The sequence below is a fragment of the Gopherus evgoodei genome, chromosome 3, assembly GCF_007399415.2.
Source record: "Gopherus evgoodei ecotype Sinaloan lineage chromosome 3, rGopEvg1_v1.p, whole genome shotgun sequence".
In the NCBI taxonomy this organism is placed as follows: domain Eukaryota; kingdom Metazoa; phylum Chordata; order Testudines; family Testudinidae; genus Gopherus; species Gopherus evgoodei.
In genome coordinates this window covers 224,745,830-224,769,973 of record NC_044324.1, presented here as the reverse complement: position 1 = coordinate 224,769,973, position 24,144 = coordinate 224,745,830, and the positions used below count along the sequence as shown (strand labels likewise).

At 47.6% G+C, this 24,144-nt stretch overlaps 1 protein-coding gene across 14 annotated transcripts in view; it reads right to left on the bottom strand.

Moving 5' to 3' along the window:
* SLC8A1 (solute carrier family 8 member A1) overlaps window positions 1-8,911 on the bottom strand; it is a 337,151-nt gene extending 328,240 nt beyond the window's left edge. For all 14 annotated transcript variants that reach the window (XM_030558294.1, XM_030558298.1, XM_030558296.1 and 11 more), the window contains exon 1: window positions 8,771-8,911. The gene's annotated coding sequence lies outside the window, so the exon portion shown is untranslated. The remainder of the gene's footprint in view (window positions 1-8,770) is intronic.
* Window positions 8,912-24,144: the final 15,233 nt, after the last annotated feature.

Sequence of the window (24,144 nt, the reverse complement as noted above, 5' to 3'; positions counted from 1 at the left end):
TGTGTCCCCAATGTATATCTAAAATTCTTATTATTAATCCCTAAGTGCATGACCTTGCACTTTTCACTATTAAATTTCACTCCCAACTCTACCTAGAGGCCAGGGCCCCACTGTACAAACTTATAATGAAGAATTTACACTCTAAGAGATTCCTCTCTCTTCTTGGTGTTTGTCCCCATTTACTCCTTAAAGACAATATTAGTCACCCATAAGCCTCACAACACAAATTTTACTTTTTGAAAATCTTTCTATATCAAGCATCCTCTCTGGGCCCTTTATCATTTGTTTTGCTCCTCTTAGAATTCCCTCCTGTTTGTAACTTTTCTGGGTTAAAGAAAGACACACAGAGCAGTCTGTACTGTGCCATACAAGGACAGAGGTATTACCTTCTCTTTGTGTAACATGTGTGTAACTCAAAACTGAAGTGCCTTCTGACGAAGTGTTCACGCTGCACCAGCCCTGAATGGGTGAGGGTGGCTAGGTGGGCCAATTAGCCGTGTAGGCCACACTTGGAGAAGGAGCCAGGGAGCAATGACGATTGATTAAAGGATGATGCTCACCTGGATAGGAACAGATGGTACTGGTATAGTGCCAGGTCGCTGAGGGCAGAAAGGGCCTGCAGGGAGGAGTCACTCTCTTGGCCCTGTGGGAAGGGCATACCCAGAGAAGGGTGGAGAAGAAGGCTGACAGAGGCAACACAGGAAGCAGCCCAGGGAAACCGCCAGGTGTGGGACAGTGCAGACCTTAGGCGCTGGTTGTAGGGATGAGGGACAGGTTGAAGAACCATTGGTTGGCCACCCTCTAGGATGTCCTCTCCTAGAAGTATGGAATCCAGAGAATGCTTTCTATATCTGCAATATACTGCAAGATTACAGATTCCCCGCAAATACATCCATGCCCTGAAATTACCTACTTTAACACCTGGTAGTGCCCTGGAGATTCATATTCTTGGGGCTGAACCAACTTTTTAAAAATAAAACTGAAGTTTTTAAAAAAGCGTGAGTGACAGTTAATGCTGAATTTGGGATACAAGGATTCCACCCCCCTTTCGTCAACCCCAACCATAGGGCTCTGCATTGATGGACAGAATTTTGGGGCCGCACTTCCCTTCTGAGGTTGCTGACCCAGATGTTACTCAGCTAGTAGGGTCACTCTTCAGCAATGCAAAACTAGCCCTGAGCCCAAAGGACAAAGGATGGTCCAATGGTCAGCACCTTAGCCTAATACTAGGAGATGTGAGTTCAATTCTGTCCTCTGCCACAGACTGGCCATGTGATCTTGGGCAGGTCACTTATTCTCTTTACGGTTCAGTTCACCCTCTGAATAATGGGGCAATAGCACCAACCAACTTCCCAGGGGTGTTGTGAGGATAAATGCTTTACAGGTTGTGAGGCACCCAGATTATACAGTGATGGGGGCTGGATAAAGAGCATAGTTAGAAGGGCTGAGCACTCTAAAGTCCAGGATTGTGGCTGGGCAAAATCTAGACTCCTGAATGGCAGCCCAGGGAACTGCCCCTGGGCCAAGTCATGTGAGGCTGTTGCAACTACTCTATCACACATTGCTCCCTGGCATTCTTTTATAAAAACCTTTGCTCTTTAACTCGTTCAACATGCAGCATTGAGGTGTTTCCACATACAGGTCAGATCATTCGTCAGGGCATTAGGGTAGGAATTCAGGGCCAGATCCTCCGCAAAATTTTAAAATTCACTAGTGACCTAGGTTGATTTATACTAGCTGAGAAACAGAGAACTGTAGGGCCTTCAAGAGGTCATCAAGTCCAGACCTCTGCACAGACGTAGGACCAAGTAAACTTAGACCCTCCCTGACTGAGGTTTGTCCAACCGGTTCTTAAACACCTGCAGTGATGGGGATTCCACAGCCTCCCTTGGAAGCCTGTTCCAGAGCATAACTGCCCTGAGAGTTAGAGAGGTTTTCCTAATATCTCACCTAAATCTCCATTGGTGCAGGTCTGGCCTTCTGCAGTAGTAATTTATACTATAGCACAGTACACATTCACCTTGATAAATCAGTCCATCAGCCTCAGGGCCGGCTCCAGGGTTTTTGCCGCCCCAAGCAGCAAAAAGAAAAGCCGTGATCGTGATCTGCAGCTCCACCACCGCCGCTTCAGTGGCAGGTCCTTTGCTCCGAGAGGGAGTGAGGGACCCACTGCCAAACTGCTGCCAAAGACCCGGACGTGCCACCCCTCACCGTTAGCCACCCCAAGCAGCTGCCTGCTGGGCTGGTGACTGGAGCCGGCCCTGATCAGCCCTCACAGAGAGCACACTGATCATTTGTGTTGTTCTAGCCAGTCCTTCAGCCACCCCACTGGCCAGGCTGTCATTGGCACCAGACACCCAATCAGCATAGTGCACTGCAGCCTAGAACTCCTGAACAATCCACCAACCTCAGTTGCCCAAGTAGCTGGGATTACAGGTACGTGCCACCACACCCAACAGTACACTCAGTTCATGTGGAAAAACTTAAATATATACTCTAAAGCATGACAAGTCTGCTCTCTTCTATGTGATCCAAACTATAACGGGAATATAGAGGATGGGACAATTTCTCTAAATCAAATAAACATCAGGTACTTTACTTTTATTTAAAGAAAGGCCACCATGACAGCCACACATGCTTAGCACACACTGGGAATACACTTGGCACTAAACAGAACAGACGGCAAACAGCTCATACTGTCATCTATGCATTGCATCTCTTTTGGAATGCCAAGTGCCTCATTTACATATAGATGTTACACATTGCAAATCTGAGCTCTCCTACTTTGTTATTCTTTTGGGAAAACTGGCTGTGTTCAATTAAATAACTTCCAACTCCCTCCTCTCATCTCCCCAGCTTTTAGGACTGTTGCACTTCAGCTAAAGTTACGACAACTCGCTGTAGTTAGTTGAAAAGGGCTGCCTAGCTCATCTGTGCAGGAGACAGCAGTTTCTTGGAGGCTGTGGAACCAACTTCCCCAAGAACTGAGCACCATCACTAACGTCATTCTACTCTGTTCCACATGCCAGGAGTATTTCTTTACCTCTGTCTCTAACATAAACACAGAGCAGCATGGATATTAAATAAAATCCCCTAACCTTCCACTGCACACACTTGTCCCTGGGGAAAGAAAAAATGCACCACGTGATGGGTGTTAGTCATAGCACTTAAGGCATGTTTGGAAGGTGCTTAGATAATGCAGCAATGGGGGCAATATAAGAACCTATATAGAACCGAAAAAAATCCAAAACCTGGACAAAGGATGTACAAAGATCTCAGCTGAGGAATGGATTTGTCCATAGAGATGTGTGTGAATCTGTGCAAACTATTCTCTGGCTTTTGAAAGGAAAACGAGAATGTTTTCAAACTCTTTATCCAGGATTTAGTCTATAAATATTTTATTCATCTGAAGGGTAAGGGGAAGAATTGGGATAGCTTTAAACCAGCCTCAGTTTGTCAAATTCTCTTGCAATGGTTTCATGCTGTGGTGTGTTTGTTTAAAGGATGCAGTCACCTAGGCTGCCATGATGTCATCATGCTCAGGCTAGTTCTCTGGCCTGCATTGTGCAGGAGGTCAGACTAGAGGATCACAATGGTCCCATCTGCCACTGGAAGCTAGGAATCCTGTATCTCCCCCATTCCACAGGAGACTGTGCAGTTTGCATGAGCAAAGGAACCAGCTCTGTATGGCTAATGTAAGCACATCGTCCCACGAGTTTAAACAGTTGAGATTTTCGTAAAAGCCTCAGTGATTTAGGTGCACAAGTCCTACTGACAGCACCCCTAACTCACATAGGCATGTTGGAAAATCCCACCAGACATAGCCGAGCTGAGGCGTTCCAGCTATGCAGACCAACCTTTTCAAAAGAGACAAATGATACTTGGTGCTCTACTTACATGGGGCTGGACCAGGGCTGGATTAACCTTTGGCTCCAAACATACCTGTGGGCCCCCATGGAGACAATGGAGCATGGTGCAGGGAGGTCAGTCCCCAGGACGAGGGGCCAGCCAGAGTCAATGGGGCATGGCAGGGTTGGTCCCGCTCTGCCCAGCCCAGTGCAAGGGCACCATTTACAAACCAGCATTTGCCAGACACATACAGTGGCCTGCCCAGGCCTGTGCTGCCAGCGTGCCCCTTCCCCTTGGGGGGCAGGCCCATGGCGTTCCACACAGCCCTCCTGCCCAACACGAACATCCCCCGCAATTCCTTATGGCAAAAGCCCCACTGGACCTGCTATGTCCCGCCTGCCTCCCCCCGGCCTCCTCCACAAATGCACAGCACCCTGCACAACACCACCTCTGCCCAGTCCCACTGCCCACAACCCCACCACAACTGCCCAGCACCCCCCACAGAACCCCCACTCCCTAGTTTCCCAACACAGACATCTTCCCCACCCCTCACAGCCCAGCACCCCTTCCCAGACTCCCCACAGACCCACTCCCCCAAGCCCTGCCTCCCAGCTGCACTCACTGGCCCTGGGAAGTGACTGTGTCTGCTGGGCTGAGGAGGCAGCACAGCCAGGGCTGGTCCTGGGGCCGGGAATCGCTCTGGCCCCTCAGGAGCGGCACGATCAGCCAGGCCAGGGCCTGCCCCAGCTGAGCTCCCTCAGGGCCCGCTTGCCTGGAGGGGCCCAGCCAAGGCCTCCCCCCAGACTGACCGAGACTGGCCAGGCTTCTGCACCATCCCAGGCGGCTCAGCTCTAGGGAGAGAGGCAGGGCCCTACAGGTGGTGGGAAGCAGAGACTGCCCAGAGCAGCAGGTGCCCTGGGGTCTGGCCAGGGGGTGGAGAGGAGCCCTTGGCCAGCAGGTGGGCAGGCCAAGAGGATCAAGCGGTGGGTGGGTGGGGGAGCCTGTGGGGTCTCAGGGCGCAGTGCAAGCGGAGCAGGCCAGGGCCCCTTTTGAGCATGGGCCTGGCTCCATGGCGCCATTGTAAACCGGGGACTGAGTGTCAGAGTGCTGAGCCCCCGCCTGTGAAAATCAGGCCCTGTGATTGGGGGCCCACCCCCCCCACCAACGCTGATGGGGTTAAGGTGCTAGATGGGCGAATTAACCACACAGGCTGGACCCGGAGGGGAGCCAGGGCTCAATAATGTTCAATTAAGGGTGAAGCTCACCTGGGCAGGCATGGGTGGGGCTTCTATAAGGCTGAGGAGCTGAGAACAGAAGTGGGTAGTAGGGGGTAGTAGGCCGCAGTCACTTCCTGAGAGGAGGGAGGTGTGCTGGAGGTTCCCGGCTCTGGCAAGAAGCCACAGGGGAAGGAGCCCTGCAGAGCGGAGGAAGCTCGGACATGCGGGCAGATGAAAGGAGTCTAGGACGGAGCCCAGGCAGGTAGTAACAAGATCTGGAAGTAAGTAGAACCCAGTTGTGGAGCACAGGGTCCTGGGCTGAAACCCAGAGAAGAGGGCAGGCCTGGGTGCCTCTGCCAGCCGCTGGGGAAATGGCACAGCTTTGGACATAGGCTGGGGGGCTGCCTGGACCGGCAGAGGGACAGCTTGTCCTGAGAGACATTGATAGAGAGCCAAGCCACAAAGAAGACAAGGACCTTGGAAGGTGAGGCTGAGACGACAGGCTGGGCGACTGCAGCAAGGGGTGTCCGACCAGCAATCACCTAATCTCCAGATGAGCCATAAGGCACACGCCAACGGTGAGTAGTGAATCCCGCTACCCTTTAAGGAGTCTCAGCCAAACCCTGCAGCATCCAAAATCATGAGTCAGATGCTGGCAACTAGGTATTAGCTGACTTTTCTGTTGCTGTTTCTATTATGTTAGGGTCTAGTGCTGCCAGCAGAGCTCTCAGCAGCTTTCTGCCAGTGCTGTGCAAACACACTAGGAGGAGACAGTCCCCACTCCAGAGAGCTGACAAACTCAATAGGCAGACAGGAGAGTGGTGGGGAAAGAGACCAAGAAGGGGAAGTGATTTGCCCAAGGTCACTCAGCAGGTCAGTGTCAGAACCACTTTCTCCTGACTCCAGTCTGGTGTTCTATCCACGAGGCTGCACTGCCTCATTGTGCACTTAACTAGCACTGACTGGCACAGGCAGCCTTCCCAAGTCACTCTCGAGAGCTCATCTGTCACTGGCGTCTGTGAAACTCTTGGTGTGCTATTTCACAACCTCCTGCTATGGACCCACTGACAGGCTGTGAAGTGAAAACATGCTAAGCTCTGGCTGAAGCTGGGGAAAGCTGCTGTCATTTTTTCCCCACCTATCTTGATTTCTGTGCTGTGCTCCCCTGGAGCAGGATTTGAACCCATTGTAGCAATGGTGAGTTTAGAATTAAGCTGGGGATTGTAACTGCATTCTCTGCCTAGGAGCTTTCGAGCCTTCCCAAGGCTTATAAGGGACTGACAAAGGCTTAGAGAGGCTTGTTCGCCTTCTGTGTAATGTGTCCTGTGGGCATGAGGTTCATTACAACACAATGGTGCAGCCCAACACTCAACTGCAAACACGGTGTGACTATCCATCTAGCTCAGACAGAAGTCATGGGCTTGCTGCAAGAACCAGTAGCCTGTGCAATGTGGGTAGTGGGACTCGGTGCTCACAGCAATCCTTTCTGGCCTGGAAATCTATGGAAGAGAATAGTTTTGCTCACCATTTCAAAAAAAATTCTCAGGATCCCAAATTATTTTGTGCAAATCTCTGCTGGTTCAATTTCACTTTTCAAAGCCAATGCAAGAGGAGTCTGGCATGAGTTTGGGTTTCCAGCTAGATGTTTGAGACCTTTGGTCTCATAATTTAGCAGGATCACAGATGCATCTTCAGTTTCATCTCTGTGTCTTTATCTATGGTTATAAAAACTTCACTGTGGAACAGTTAAGATTGCTACTAGACACAGAACAAGGGGATGAAAAATTATGCCATCAAACAGCATCTACGTAGTACTCCTTTCCCAAGCACACTCCTTTCCAAACCATTTCCTCCCAGTGCTTAGTTGTGGATCTTTAGTGTAGTGCTTTGTTGTGTTGCAGTGGGGCAGTTTGCTAAAGGGAGCAATAGAAGATTCATATCCCTAGAGGACCAATGAAAGCTGCAGCCACTGAGGGAAAATATTTTATCCATCAGCAGCTGCACGTAAAACCTTCTGTTAAAGGATAAAATCTGGCAGAAAAGTGTAGGCACTGACTGAAATAGTTTTAAGTGTACAATGGAGAATAAACATCCATTTTTGGTGAATAATAGCTACAAATGATCCTCAATCCAAATATATTTATTTAAAAAAATTACCCATTGCTTTAAATCTCCTCAAGATTAATCTCTCCACCAACTCTTCTGTAGATGTTTTCTAAAAAACATCAGTGAACAAAAAAGTGTTGGACTGCCACGGTCACATTTCATCCACAACCCAGTTTCAAACATTTCCTATTAAACATGTGAAAAGAAACAAACAAAAAACAGCACAGAATATTCAAAAGGAATGAAAACCTAGACTATGTGAAATTTCACATTGAAAGGTCAGTGAAATGTAGTGGAAAAAATAGGAATTTGTGCCCCATATTAAGCCCTTTTCAGAACACAATCTTAACTATGGAGTCACAAACAAATGTGTCCATTATTATATATATAAAAATATAGTACAGGTGAGGATGAGGAGGAGGAGGATTAAATAAATTAAAGGAAAAACAACAACTGTTTGTGAACAAAAATATTCAAGACATCAGGGTGTAATGATCAATATTTTCCATTATCTCTCAGTGCAGCCTTGGGAGTATATTGTTTCCAGTAATGTTCATGATATTATTTTCAGTTTTTTCCATGTAATTTTACTTAAGATGACTTATTTTTCCAATCTATTGGACACCTGAAAAATGAAAACGCTTCTTTACTTATTTTTAGCAGGAGGCTGAATATCTCATTATAACACCTAAACTGACCCAGAAACCCTGTTTTGTAGCCTTGTGACAATAACATGATTTAATCATAGGATGCAAAATAAACAAGATTTTAGACTAAGGATGCAAAACCCTTTTACATCCAGTTTAAACAAATGCTTTCTCTCTATAGAACACATTAATTTATGACAAAGGTACATATCTGCTTTTTGGCAATGCACAGGCTATTCTACTAATTTAATTTAATGTTAAATAGATATTGGTTTGAAGGAAAACTATTTCCACCAGAGCTTTATGCTCCTGAACTATTCACTCCAAGAGAAGGGTTGACACAATAATGGATCCAGCTGTTTTTTGGGGGGTTGACTTTCACAGTTAAAACCGTATGAAAATCTTTTCACAGGATGTAATCAACCTCCTATTTACAGAGAAACATTGAGAAATTGCCTTCAAGTGCCAAGAAATATATCGTTTACAAATCTGTTCTTCCTAATGTCCACTCAGCTCAACCCACACCATTAAATGAGATGCATTTCTCAAAATGAAAGTAGGACATTCAGAAGCACAGGAAAAAACACACACTATTTTATATACAGTATTTGATACATAGATACAAAAAAGAGGCAGACCCTCAAAAATAACAGCACATTCTCAAGGCCCTATCATGCTGAAGGTTTATCATCAGTCAATTTATAAAGCTCAAATAGCAGATGATCAGTGATAAATTGCTAATTTTGCAACATTTCTCTTTTGGTCAGTCAAAGTTTCCATTTCTCTAGCTGCAATCCTGTTCAACTCAGTACCTTTCCTTCAGAGAGCCCAACCAAAATCTCTCTTCAGACACCCCATAGCCCCAGGTGCATGGCTTTCCTTAGGGGATCAGGGAAACCCAATGTCTAAGTTATATATTCACAGAAAACACTTGCAATGCTTTTCACTTACCGCTGTCAAGTCTCAGTAGCTGTGTGCAAGGCTGAATGGAAAAAGGACCTCGTATGATAGCTTCTCTAAATTTACCAGAAAGAAAGGAGCTTGTCCTTTAAGTGTCTCTAAACATGGTTTGCATAGCTGGATCTCAGCTTATCTGTGCTTTTCTGCTTTTGCTTCCATACATGGATCTGTTCCCAACAGTAACTCCAAGCTGTCGAAAAGAAGCTATCTGGCAGCTTTCAGCTTCATCCAACACAAATGATGATAAAAAAGAAAAAAAATCCTTTCTGCCTGGTATTTTTACACCCCCGACCCCCTGCCACAATGTCTTTTTCAAATTAACTTGAAGATTACATATTTCCTTTTCAGTTCATGCTGAACAAATCCTTGCAGACTAGTATATACAACCATAAAAATTGATGCTTAGGTTTATACTGTACTTAAAATGGCTTCAATCTCATGCAAATCTTGACTGTTTGCCCACACCTTCTCAAAATATTTGCACAGTAATTGTTAGGATGGGGTCAATACAAATTACATAGACAGACACTTTTATTTTTTAATTAAAGGGTTCACATCTCTTTATTTCCAAGATATACTTTTCACTTTCCTTATAGGTCAGGGGTTTGTATCTTTGTACCTTGGAAGGATTTCAACTTAATATATATCATGTCTGTTGCAGCAGAATGTTAAGAGTCACATATTTGAGGAGAGACAGAGAGAATGCACAGGAGAAATGTGACAGACAGCTCCCAGATTAGTAACAGTAGCAGCAGTTAGCGTTCCACTTGATACTACAGTAGCCACATTGGGACCTATAAATGCCTCAAACCTTGAAGAATGGAAACCACAGTTTAGGAAAGTCCCAGCGCATTTGTCTATAAATGAGGGAGGGAGGGAATCCTCCTCTTTAGCCACCTCCTTGTCAGCTCACATTGGGAGGGGTGGACCCAGCCCTATGCCAATATGATGTTCTAGTTGCAGAGCTCAACATCTAGTGCTGGGAAGGGAGAAATCTAAGGTAGAGCGTACAACCTTAACTCTGCCCCTCTGCTGCTTGGCATCCCTAGAACATTCAGAACTGAACGCTACATAAAGCAATGGGTGTAGTGCAAAGACCAGTTAGCTGTGTAAATATTTGGTTATATCTGTCTGGTGCTGTACGAATTGCTACCTATATTAGGGCTACCACAGTCCTGCAAGGTGCTGAGCACTCTGGCCTGAGCCAGCAAAGCACTTGGACACATGTTTAATGTGTAGTCCTACAAAAGTGAAGGGGACAAAGTTAAGCAGGCATGTAAGTGCTTTGCTGGTTCAGGCCAGGGTGCTCAGCTCTGTGTAAGACTGAAGTTTGCTTTGCTTCTAGGGCCATACATGACCCCCATCACTTATGTATCTTGGCACCTCACAGTCTTGAATGTATTTATCTTCACAGCAATGCAAGGTTGGATCATCCTTCCATCCTACCTTCTTCAGTACTGCGGCCCACACCCACGCCCACTGGGGACCGATCCACCATCAGCCCTCCACATTGACCGTTAAAGGGGAGGAGTATACTGGGACATGTTAGAGGGTGGAGCATCCTTCAACCTGCCTCTCTGGAAGTTCCAGTTCGCAGAGCCCTGTAAGAAAGTGCCTGCGGTTCCCCAGTGCATATGGGGAGGAGAAAGGCGCCAGGGCTCACATTTCTCATACGGTTAAAAGCAAGTCTCTGTCAGGCTGGGCTCTTCTGCTATGAAGAGCATGTGGTTGAAGAAGAGACAGAAAGGGGAAGAGGAAAGGAAGTAGGGGAGACAGATCCAGTCCAGCAAATGCAATATTTGTATCCATATTCACTTGCAATTTAAAATACATACAAGACAGTGAGAACCAGCCTGTCACTCAAGCCACTATTAACTGGCCGGTGCTTTGTGCCCCACACAGGAGGTCTGAGAGATGTGGAGGAGGAGAGGGTAGTGGTCCAAGCCAGTGGTTCTCAACCCATGACCCCATCAGCACACAGCTATGACCTATGTGACATCCTCAGGGCCAAACGGACAGTATATATATTGTGTGGATGCGGCCCATGTAACACACAGAGAGCTGCATATGTGGCCTACAATGGTAGATAGCTAGGTTGAGAATCACTTGTCTACACTAAGGGATCCATTCAGGCAGAAGGAGCAGTAAAAAGCATAAAGACGTTCATGTGTGAAGCTGGCACTGGCACTCTAGGGTGGAGCGGGAGGGACCACCAGTGACCCAGGAAGAGAAAAGAGCAGGTGAAATGAGGCACTTATTTAGATGCCTAAAGATGAATTTAGGTGTCCAACTTTAGGTCCTTTGTGTTGAAAATGCAGCCGCAGGCCTGGTCTCTCTGATTAGCTGCGAGAGAGAAGAAATGATTTTTTTACTCAAGCTCTTTCACACTCTTGGTTCTTTGTTTGTTCTAAACATCTGTTGAACTGAAGCACTTGGCAGAGGAGACAAGGGATTCAACACCCCAACTCTGCCATTAAAGTCTAGGCAAGCTCCCCATCTGTGTGTATGAGAGCCCCTTTAAGGATGGGGCCAGGACAGACCAGGTCACATGGTGACAAGACACTGCCATATCCTGCCTCAACGTAGAGGGATGGACTGGACCTCCCAGCCCTGCCACTCTAGGGTTCCATGCTGTGCAGTGCTGTTAACAACTCCCCCATGTTCTCACAGGGACAACTTCTCCCCCTTGAGCAACGGAGACAGGACAGTTCCTCTCCTTCTCCCCCCTCTCCTCTGCAGTGCCTGCCTGAACAGGGACAGAGAGGTGAAGAGCCTCTGCAGCTGCCCCCCAGCCTGGAAGGGGTAAGGGGACTGCAGTCCCCCCAGCCCTAGGCGTGGGTGGGTGTATGTGTGTGAAGAGACACAGGAGGGGCAGAGGTAGGGTTGGGTTGGGACAGGATTGATTTGGAGGCAGGATTAAGTACTAGGCAGGGGCTAGGCAGACATGGGGTGACAACTCTTGCAAAATCCCCCTACCCAGTACATGGAGGAGCGTTAGCAGCACTGATAGTTCCCAACAGATTGGTGCATACCAAGGGGGACTGTGACATTAGTGCCGGCAAACTTTATAAAAATATGCACCTGAGGGTGAAGAGAACTAACTATATAAATAAGGCCCTGACCCAGCAAAGCACTTAAGCCCCTGTTTAACTTTAACCACATAAATAATTATTTGACTTCCATGGGGCTATTCATATGCTTAGAGTTAAGTGCTTTGCTGGACAGTCCATAGAGATATACTTGAACTAGCTTCATAATGGCTCAGTGTAAAGGAAGCCATCAAGATGTGGCAGCTAGACATGTGGGGAAAATACTGCCTGATATTGTGTTTTCTGAGAATTAGTATGTGATTGTGCCCTTAGAAATTGTAGTGTAAAGCATCCATGCACAAGGGGCAGAGTTAGGGTTAAGCAGCCAACCTTAGCACTGGCATGTCCAAACTTCTGAATGCTTTGTTAACATTCTTGTAACTTGGATTTTAGTACAGAATGTGCAAAAACGTTGTCCTGTTTTCCGTGGATCACTCTTCCATTTGTTACATCCCAGAAATTTGCTAATGAAAAAGACAATGTGTCACTCAAGGAGGATTTAGTAAAAAATAAACAGAGCAAATCACAGCAATACGTGAAAGGGAAAAGAAGGAAAATGGCATTTACCTTTGTCGTCTTCACGTTTCTGTTACCTCCTAAACTTAGTGGCAGAACAGAGGTCAAAACCCCTGATGCTCGAACCTGTGACTGCCCTTCCATTAAGGCATGAATGACCCATCTTGGCTTCAGTGTTTTGTCAAGAAGAAGGTGGCAGACCTAGAGCATGAAGCCTGGCCTACGATTAATGACTTAGCGCTAACATTGGCAGATCAGCAGCAATAAGGGCTATAATAATACAGGGTCCAGTTGTACCACCCTTCGTTGTCCTGCATTCTCTGCAATGAATTCATTGAATGAGAGTCTGCTCATCTTGAGTCACTGTGGCGGACTCAGAACCAGAATAATGATCATTAATAAGGAAGAGAACTAATCAAAGACAATAGTTCAGGCCAGGGCTTAAATTCAGCAGGAGCTATGTAGAACCGAGCTCCAGTAAATATTTCCAAACCCCATGGAGTTGTTATAACATGTTGGATGGGTGGGCTTGGGAAATGCTCTATGCCCTGGCTCAGGTCGAGTAATGATGTTTCCCCAAAGGCACTTAGTAAGAGGATGTTTACTTCTAGCCTTCTTAATGTGTTAACCACATTCTCACTGACTAACCTCAATGGCAGTGTTACTGGCCTAAAATGTTAGGGATCAGATCCTCAGCAGGTGTAAACTGAAGAGGCTGCACTGAAATCAACAGAATGACACCACTTTACACCAATTCAGGTCCTGACCCTATAGCTTGTTGTTAGCAACATTTTATCTATATCTTTTGTCCTCCTTTCCTTTCCCCGCTCCCTCTGACCCTCCTGCCGGCTCGGCTGTCCCAGTGAGGGGGAGGCATCAGTACAACAGAACAGAGCAACGCTTTCTCTTCCAGTCTAAACAGAGCCCTTTCGGTCCTCGCTGTCCAAACACAGGCAGCCATGGGCGGCTGCAGGCTGCTGCAGGATGCACGAGGGCTGCTGGCGCCAAGAACAAGCATGCTGCCCGTCCTGCCACTGGCTGCCTCTCTCTCAAGTCCAGAGACGAACATGGCTATAACAACATTGCTAACAAGCTTCAGCAAGTCAGGACCCTCTTTCAACCAGCTATGAAAGGCTTTCCTCGCCATGGCCTGGTTCCCAGGCCTCTCTCTCTGCACAGGAACAATGTGATTTTTGCAGCTGTGAGGTAACAGGCAGCTGTAATACACCAGCTCCATCCAGTCTGACATCACCACCTCATTTTGCATTTCCCCTGCAAAAGGCAGGAGGCTAAGAATAGGCCCGATCCCTAGCTGGAACTTCCCTCAGCAGAGATGGGCCCCTTTTCACAAGCAGAGGAGCAGGCTCATGGTGAAGACCCAGTTCCCTTTGTCTGAACTGATATTCACCGTGTCTTCTCCAATATTCACATTTAAGGGAACCCTCTGCTAAGACAGACAGCTGGGGAAGTGCCTGCTGATGGGAGGAGATGCATTACAGCCAGAGACCTTGATTCCAAGGCTCTCCTCAAAGTGCTTAGAAAAGGGCAACTGGCAAAGATACCCCCCCGCTAGGAACTCTTGTTTCAAGACACCATCAACCCTTCGCACCCCTACAACTCATGACACTCCAGCTTTGAGTTGCTACTTTGATAGCCAGCTTCCCTTGGTTTCCCTGTGCTCCTGCAGCTCTCCAACTTGTTTGCCGATGCCTCCTTTTTCACTTGTAAAGAGGATAGCAAAGCTGCTCACTCTCTACATAGTGAATATCAAGCAATGCACCTTTCACAATCTGTTTAAATAGAGACAGTTGATTGCCAGGAGACCCCCTCATTGTTCTACTCAGGGTGAAAGCGCAACCATATGTCCAGCATTTGCAGGTGTTTTTTAAAGACTGTGCTGTGGTGGTTGTTTTGCATTTATTTGGATATTTGAGCTCAGCTCCAAGATGAATGTTTGCTAGAGATAAAAGGTGTAGGGCCAGATCCTCAGTTGGTGTAATTCAGCTTACTTACACAGTTTGATGTTGCTAGGACCATTTACACTAGCTGGGAACCTGGACAGCCAGGAGTAAGCGAACCTAGGATTCTTGTTGGATTTTTTCCTCTCAGAGCACCGAGGCCTCATCTACACTAGGAATTTACTTCAGTATAGCTCCATCTCTCAGGGGTCTGAAAAATCCACTCTCCTGAAAGACATAGCTATTCCAGCTGGACCAGCGCTAGGCTGACAGAAGAATTCATCTCTCAACTAAACTACCACCTCTCAGGAAGGTGGATTACCTCAGGGCAGCAGTGTCCCGCTACAGTAGTGCGGTGCTTTAAGGGGAGATGTACCATGAGTAGAAGGCTGAACTTCTAAGGCATTGTAACAGGGTTGGCACCCACCTCTCATGAGTGCCCCCTTCTGGTTAGGCATCTGCATTCTTTAGTGCTGTCATCCCCTTCTGGTGGGTTTCAGTAACAACACTCCAGATGAGTCACATTGTGCTGGTTAACAGGCGGACAAACCCCTTCCGGGGGTATACAGTCCATGAGGCCTATCTCAGTACGCCTCTGGTGGTGTCTCTCTCTAGACCTCCCTGGGCTTTGGTCTTTAAGTAGTCCAGCCCTGGTATGGGGCAGTATCCCCAGGGCTTCCTCCCTGGAGACACTATCTTCCTGCTGCCTTACCCAGGCTTAGTCCCTACTCAGTCCTAGCAACCAGCCAGGAGCTCCCTCAGTACTCCCTAGTTCCTGCTAGCAAACCACCTGTGGCCCTTCTTCTCTTCCAGGCAGCCAGGCCTGTAGTCCTCTTTTCTCCTCCTCCAAGCAGCAACTAAGTACTGTTCTGCTTTGCAGCTCCTTTTATATGGCCTTCCTGGGCCCTGATTGGCTGCTTCCCCTGCAGCCACTCTAGCCTGCTTGGAGGACCTCTCCACTGCTCCTTTCCTGGGATGGGTGTGACAGAACCCTGAGGCTTTCAGCAGGCACTGACCAAAGATTCAGGATGCCTGGGTTCTATTCCTGACTTGGCTGTCAATTTGCTGGGTGACCTTAGGCAAGTCACTTTTTTGTTTTCCCTCTCACCCTTTGTCTGCCTTGGCTGTTTAGGTTGTATGGGTCTGTACCGTCTCTTGCTATGTGTATGCACAGCAGCTAGCACAATGAGGCTTGATTCTGGTTGGGGCTTCCAGGTTCCACCATAAAACAAATAAGACTAAAATATTTACCATTATTATGCTAATAGATTAAAATATAGTTTGGCCACTGCTCTGCTAAATTCGGTGAAAGCATCCAGCTGTTCTTCCCCATGTTAAGGGTCATAATGCTCATGATTTATTAAGCCCTTTTGTGCTTTGAGATAGCAAATATGTCTCACGCCATGGTGGCGTCCAGCTCATAAAAAGGATTGAGGCAGACAAAAAAAGAGGCAGTTCCTTCCTTGTAATAATTATGTGATTATCTATTTCACATGAGCATAAATTACTGCCTTTCCAGGACCAAACTAATAACGAAGTGTTAATTAGATTTAATGTGATTAGAGTGCTTAGATTCATTAGCAACTGTATCACCTAGCACACAGGCTACTGTACATCTGAGACATGGAAGAGATTCTTCCAAAATGATAGGTGCTCATTTCTGAGATATGCTGTGGCAGAATTGATGTCCCATAGCACCTGTATGTTGTAGTTTTCATCTCTAACATTCCTACCGTGCGCTGAAACTTTCTCCAGTCATTGAAAGCCAACCATCTCTCGGGTGGATGATGCAATGGGATCTGGATGGCTTTGTCTTTGGGGTCTTCTCCATTCTTAGAATTCGAGATCAAAACTCTAGATCCCAACACCTCTGAACTTTGGAGAAGATTAGAATTTTGTGACTTGGGCTAGAGCTAGGAAGCTGTGACTTCTATGCACACACTCACTCTCCAGGAATTGGATTATCCCTGCTGACAGCATCATTTCTTTGGAACATGTTTACATTTGTGCTAACGTACATAACCCTCCTCTCCCCCCTGCCCCATAATGCACAGGGCCAGCACAATGCTAGGCTGTGTACTTCGCACATGTGTTTATTCTCTGGTGTGACATTCAGAACCATTTGTAGATCATCTCCTGCTAGTCACAGGCTGATCCCGTGAGCAGCACTCTGGTGAGAAACAGGAGGATAAAAATGGTATTCTGTGCCAGTGTGAATGTTGGCAGAGTCTGGAGCACATGAACCAATCATGGCAGAGAAGGTACTTGACACAGCCATCAGCTTGGACAAGGCACCCTTCATCTTCGAGGACTGCACCGCAGTAAGGGGCAGAGCCAGTGTTTGGGGAGTCCAAGACACAATGCTGCAACAGGGCCCCCATGACTTCCCTCGCTGGTTGTACCTGCAGCCTTCTCCTGCAGCCCTGTCCCTCTCCCGCTGAGTGCTCCCTGGCATCTCCTCCTTGTCTGTCTGTCCCTTGGGGTTCTTACTCCTTCCAACCCTGCCCCAGCAAGACATTCCCCCTCAGCCAGGCTGCGCATGCCAGGCACACATCTCTGAGTTTACAGGCTGATACAGAAGATCTATATGCTGATTGGACCACTGCAGCCACTGAGATGAGGGATAGCCCTGGACTGCCAGGCATTAACATTTGATGCATTTCAATATTTAAAGAGCTTGATAAGATAATTGAAGCAACGCAATAGCTGTTTAAATTATTTGTAGCATTTATGATGTAGCTAATCCACTCAAGGTGAATGATATTGTGGCTAGGATAAATGTATGGTCAATATATTGTCCTTAATTCGTTCAAAACATCCTAGTGATTACACATTTGAAATTCATAGTTAGAGACTTGTATCCTGCTGTCCGTGGACCAGATCCACAGCTGCTGTAAATGAGCAGAGTGCCATGGACATCAATGCAGTTTCTAGAGCTGGCTGCATCCTTTCAGTGGAAAGGTTTCTCAGCAAACGATGGGTCTTCCTCTGGCTGTAGAGGGGGAAGGGCCTGGCTGTTGGGAACTAGATAAGGTACCTAGTGTGGAGCAGGGCTGGGGAAAGGCAGTGGAGCTGGGGAGCTCCTGCCTGGAAAGCCCCAGGCTGCGGCCTAGGATTAGGCCAAGAGGTACTGGGGTTGCAGGGTGCAACCCAGGGGTAGGCCAAGGCAACAAGTTCAAACCCCTTTGCTGATGATGAATGGCTGATACTGCAGTCTGCCCCAGGGTGTGGGGCTAGACAATGACTGGCAGTAGCCAATACTGAAGCAAAGTGGGGATAGAGGGTGGGGGGTTCCCAGGGAGGGGAAACCCTAAGGAAAAGGGGTTGTGGCCAGGGAGCAGAACCCCATGTAAAAGGGTAGCAGGTAGATTCATAGATTCTAGGGTCAGAAGGGACCAATGTGATCATCTAGTCCTACCCCCTGCACAAAGCAGGCCACAGAACCCTGCCCATCTACTTCTATAACAAACTCCTAACCTATGCCTGAGTTATTGAAGTCATCAAATTGTGGTTTGAAGACCTCAAGCTGCAGAGAATCCACCAGCAAGTGACCCATGCTGCAGGGGAAGGTGAAAAACCTCCAGGGCCTTTGCCAATCTGCCGTGGAGGAAAATTCCCTCCTGACCCCAAATATGGCGATCAGCTAAACCCTGAGCATATGGGCAAGACTCACCAGCCAGCACTCAGAAAAGAATTCTCTGCAGTAACTCAGATCCCATCCCATCAGCAACCACTGGGCATACTTATCTAGCGATAATCAAAGATCAATTGCCAAAATTAGGCTCTCCCATCATACCATCCCTTCCATAAACTTATCAAGCTTAATCTTAAAGCCAGATATGTCTTTTGCCCCTACTACTCCCCTTGGAAGGCTGTTCCGGGTCCAGGGAGTGATACGGGGGCCAGCTGGGACAGGTGGATTACTGGCCTGCAGAGGGTGCTCCGAGCTGGAATATTGAGCTAATTCCCGAAGTGACCAGCAGGAGGTGCCACAGGGATGAGGCTGCCCGGTTACAGGCCCCCATAGCCATAATGTGTTGCACTTTAATTGCTTGCTCAGTGCTTTTGTCATTGTAGAAAGGTCTTATAGCTATCCACCAAGGTAACTCATCCCCAGTACATGTCTTAGTTCTGGAATGTTAGCTGGTTTATTCAGTTCTCGAATTGCTTGTTCTTTCTTGGGGTTAGGGCTGCTCCATCTTTGGTCATTGTCTGTCCCCCAAAGCTAGATTTGGGATAGGCAGAAAATGCATATTTCCTTGTTTACCTTCAGTCCAGAGTGTCTGACTAGGCTTAGGGTTCTTCCATATATCAGACTATCATCCGTGAAACAACAACTCCCTTTGTGTTTGTTAGCAGTTCTGCCATCCTTCCCTGGAAAACGTCAGGTGCCCTGGTAACCTCAAAAGGTAATTTTAGAGGGCATGATGAAAGTAGTCAGTTTAGCACTTTCTTTGGCTAAAGGAATTTGCCAGAATCTACTTGAGGCATCCAGCTTGGAGAATACTGTAGCTCCTTTCGCTTTGAGGATGAAGTTATCCAGTGCTGGGAGGGTGTATTTTCCTCCCATAACTGGTTCATTAAGTCTTTTAAGATCCACACAGATTTGTATTTTTCCATTGTAACTGGTACCATTGAGGGGCACTGTGGTGTTGGCATAACTGAGAATCTCTGAGCCAATCTACTTCATTCTCTTTAACTCAGTTTCCACTTTATGAAGTAAGGGCATAGGAGCCTTGTGAGGTATATGTACGCTGTATGGTCCAGCAGAGTCTCTTAGGGTGATTTGTACTGGGTCTCCTTTCGCCCGTCCCATCACCATATATTCCAGTGATTTCTTCCACCTTTCTCACTAGGCCCATTTTCTAGTCTGTCCATTGGAAAGGTTTGCCAATGCTGTGTGTACTCTGGGGCACTGAAGAGTAGCATGCTGATGACCAATCTGTGTTGCTCCCCCCCCCTCTTCTGTCTGCAGCCTTAGTAGCTGTTTTCCTTCTATTTCTGTTCTCCTCTGGAGCTAACTGATTTCTGACACCATGTCCTGGGTTATTGGTACATGGTAGCTTGCAGGGCTTCAACTAGCAGATCAGGCTTTTGTGCCAGATGTGGACTGGCCACACAGCTTCCTTCCCCAAGGGAGAGAAATGCCAGACATGTTCACTATAAGATCCTTTAATGCTCTGCCAGGTATGGCTGCAGTGGCTTAAACAAGGTCTGTTACACACAACACTACCAAGTGACCTAACGGTATATAATACAGACTAGCCTTTTGGTGCAACAGAAATATTATAAAACTCCATGCACAATGGAAACAACTGAGTCATGGTACAAACATGCTGTACAGTACACTTTAAACAGCTGGCAAAGAAAGCTGGAACTAATGTTAAGGGTTCCTGTGCAGGACATAGGACTGTTCCACAGGATCAGTGAGTGCACAGCCTGGTTCTGTGAACCAGTCCAATCTCTGATCACCAATCCTGCGGTTTGAGGTGGTGACCTGACTGGGAGCCAGAATGGGAGGTTGGCGGTACCTCATTCTGCATCTGCTGCATTATATGAGCAGATATTAATGATGATCATGTGGTAAGGCGTCACACTGGGACTGAGATGAGCTGGGTTCAGTTCTCAAGTCACTTAATCTTTCTGTGGCCCAGTTCATCCATCCAGCCACAAAATGCGACTAATCAGACTTTCTCCCAGCTTTTGGCTGCTTTGTCTAATTAGACTACGAGCTCTTCCAGGCAGAGACTCTTCCTAGGGGTGCAGTCTGCCGTGCTGCAGCCATGTTGGTCCCAGGGTATGAGCAAAACATGTGGGGGGAGGTAATACCTTTTATTGGACCAACTGCTGTTGGTGAGAAGACACGCTTTCCCTGTGACACTCGGAGTACATTGCCCAGCCCTGAGGAAAATCTCTGTGCAGCATAAAAGCTTGTGTCTCTCACCAACAGAAGTTGGTCCAATAAAATCCATTCCCCTCACTTCCTTGTCTGTCTATACATGAGCACCAAGCATAGTGGCACCCTGGTCACATGTGGGGTTTCCTGCTCTGCTGTACTGAGATATTACATACCAAAGCAGCTGCTGCTATTCATCGAGCATGTATCAGCACCCAGAGTGGACAAGGTGCTTTCCAGATACACCACAAGGCACAATCCCTGCTCCATAGACCCACAAGGAACAGTGGGGTGAGGGGAGAGGGGCTGGAACCCACATGCGGACTTGCCATGGGGCAGGCTGGCTCAGACTTGGCACTGCTTGGGGAGTGCATGCATGCTGGTTCCTTTCAGGATTGTGTAACGTGGTGTTCTCTATTGGCTGCATGGTCCAAAGGGATGTCGGTGCAGTAGTGAGGGAGCATCATTCCCACCATTGGCACATGCACCCGCTGTGCTCCTGTTTAGTGCCTAAGGATAGCAGTGCAGCTGTGCCCACATGGGCGAGGCACCCAAGTACAATACCACCGCACCCTCTGGGTACATACTGACGTGTCTAGCCCGAGCCAACGCCTGTGCCACCCTGCCAGTTTTAGGTGCCAGCTTGGGCACAGTGAACACATGTACATCTAACCAAGCTGGAAATGCCACCCCCCAGCTGTTCTACAGAAATACTTCTCAAGTGCAGCTTTGCATCAGCAAAATGAAAACAGCTGTGGTGAAAAATGCATACAATTAACATGTTGCGTATAATCACAATCCCACATAGCCCTGCTATGGCAAACACGGAGATGTATAAATGAGAAAAAGATGATGTTTTTAAATTTTATCAACATTAAACTAGAGGGACCTGCTGAAATGGCAAGAGACGTGATGTGGGGCTGGAATTGCTTTTCTTATTCCCACAAATCGCGGCTCTGTGCAATATCAATAGGAGGTTTGGGTTAGACATATTGCTTGTCGATTGCACAGCTGTGATGATCACTCTTCTGTCAGAAAGGATTTCTTGGGCGCTTTGTCAGCCCCTGACACTGCAAATTCCTTTAAGCAAGGAATATTATTAATTCAAAGATTCTTTGCTACACTTTCTGTGATTCATTTAAAGCTTGGTGCTTATCTATGGGACCTGTTTCTTTTGTCACTTACATTGGTGTAAATCAGGAGCTACTCCCCTGATGGAGTTACATCACTGGGAGGAGAACTCCCATGGAGTATTTGCTGAAGGCAGGCATCTGCAGGCCTGGGAACTGAAGGGTTTAACCCTCCAGTGGTTAGGAAGGAGAAATTTTGATGCCAGGGCCTGAATTTGAACTGAATATTGGTGCCACCAACAAAATGTATCATGTGGACTTGGGAAAGGCAGAAAAGTGATTTTTGACCATCTTTCTCCAAAATGTTTTCATTTCAGTTCATCTGCTTGTTGGCCTGATAACATTAATCAGCACTTCCGTGGAAACAGTGCTTTGTAGATGAACGTTGTAATCAGGATGAAGAGAAGCTGATGAGTATTCCTAAAATTAAAGAGTCTAAATACAGCAAAATTGCTTTCATGGGAAAATGTGTTTTTTATCCTTAGCCACAGCTCCATACCAAGGTGGCAATATGCCAATAGGGCCAGTGATGAGAATGTCTGTCTGGCAAATCGTTGACACATGTTTTGTTTGGTGGATGAACTGAAAAATCAGGGAAAGGGGGAAAAGAGTCAACCAAAAATGATCATTTTTTTTCTCCCCAAAATGAAGAACCAAAAATGTTAGGTTTGGGGTTTTTTTAGCCTTGAGAGATTTTTAGTGAAAGCCAGCTAACGTTCAAACTGAAACATTGGTCTGATTGTCTTTTGCACTCTGATCTCCCTTGGATTCTGCTCTCTGACACTGGTGTCAGTTCAAAGAAACTCTGTTCAAGTCATTGGAGTTACGTTGGCATAGCATCAGGGTGAGTGTGATCATGACCCGGTTGTCTGAGTGTAAATATGACTGAAACATTAAAGGAGCAGAAATATTCATCCATAAAACTCTCAGGAGGGAGACGTTTGAAAACTATCTTGCAGTCTACATCCCGCATTGCAGATTGTGGGGCGATAACTCTGTCTGCGCAAGACTCTGTAGCTTTGAAAGCATTCGTTCCCTGGCCCCGCAGTCAGAAGAAGTGGGAGTCATTATAGGTTCCAGCATGGATGGTGTCACGCAGGGATTCCCTCAATGCCAACTGGCAGAGGGCACCCCTGCCATAACTCACATTGGGCCTGCCATGCTCATTCATGGGGGCTGGAACAATTTGTATAGTGGGGGTGCTGAGAGCCATTGAACCAAACTGCAAATCCTGTCTATGATGGAAACCACTTCATGCCAAGGGGAGCTGTAGCCCCTCCAGCACCCCTACTTGCAGCACCTGTGGTCCGGGGGTGATGACAAGGGTACTGGGGATACTAGTCTGTATGGTACAGTGAGCAGGGCGGATGGGCTGGGAGGACTCAGAAGGCATTTCTTTGGTCAGGGGTGGGCAAACTTTTTGGCCCGAGGGCCACATCTGTGAATAGAAGTTGTATGGTGGGCCACGAATACTCACAAAATTGGGGGTGAGGGCTCTGGTTGGAGGGTGTGGGATCTGGGGTGGGGCCAGCATTAAGGAGTTCAGAGTGTGGGAGGGGCTCAGGGCTGGCGCAGGGAGTAGGGTGTGGGGGAGTGAGGGCTCTGGCTTGGGGGTGCAGGATCTGGGGTGGGGCTGGGGATGAGGGGTTTAGAGTGTAGGAGGGTGCTTCAGGCTGGGACCAAGGGGTTCAGAGGGCAGGAGGGGGATCAAAGTGTGAGGCGTGTGGGGGTGAGAGCTCCAGCTGGGGGTGTGGGCTGGTATCAGAGGCTTGCGGTACAGGAGAGTGCTCTGGGTTGGGATTGAGGGGTTTGGAGGTTGGGAGGGGAATCAGGACTGGGGGAGGCAGTTGGGGCACAGTGGTGGGCTCAGGGGTGCAAGCTCCGGGTGGCGCTTACCTCAAGCAGCTCCCGGAAGCAGCAGCATGTCCCTTCTCTGGCATCAATGTGGAGGCGCAGCCAGGCAGCTCTGTGTGCTGTCCTGTCTGCAGGCACTGCCCCTGCAGCTCCCATTTGCTGCGGTTCCCAGCCAATGGGAGATGTGGGGGCAGTGCTTGGGACAGGGGCAGTGTGCAGAGTGGAGCCACTTGGCTGCCCCTACGTGTAGGAGCCAGAGGGGGGCCATGCTGGTGTTTCCGGGAGCCACGTGGAGCAGCCCCCAACCCTGTTCCCCGTAGTTTGCCCATGCCTGGCTTAGGTGCTTCCTCAGGAGGTGCTTCCTCTATTGAGCACAGGTTTTCAGTTGGAAGGTTCTGAGGTGTGTGAGAGTCATGTCACATGAGTTCTATTTAGGGCTATCATGATTAATTGCACTGTTAATACTAGAATACCATTTATTTAAATATTTTTGGATGTTTTCTACATTTTCAAATATACTAATTTCAGTTACACAGAATACCAAGTGTACAGTGCTCACTTTATATGTAAGCAGAGTCAGGATAAGCTCTACCCTGACATCTGGTGGAAAGAGTATCAGAGAGTGTATTTGCATAGGCACGCCTACCCTATCCCAGACTGCTGAGCTGTGGGACTGCTTGGTGACAAATGACTCACCCTCAGTTGGGTGGTACTTGCTAGACAAGGGACATGGGTTCCAAAACCCAGTGAACTGAGAGAGGCTGGGGACAGGTGTCTGTGCCTGGTGGTGCAGGTGCCTTGTGGAGCCAGAAGCACCAGTTGCACCCCCTCCTCTCTCCACTGTGGAATGTCAGAGTTGATTTTTTTTATTCCCTCAAGAATCTAAATACAGGTTACTGAGCTGAATGCACTTTGGGCTAAT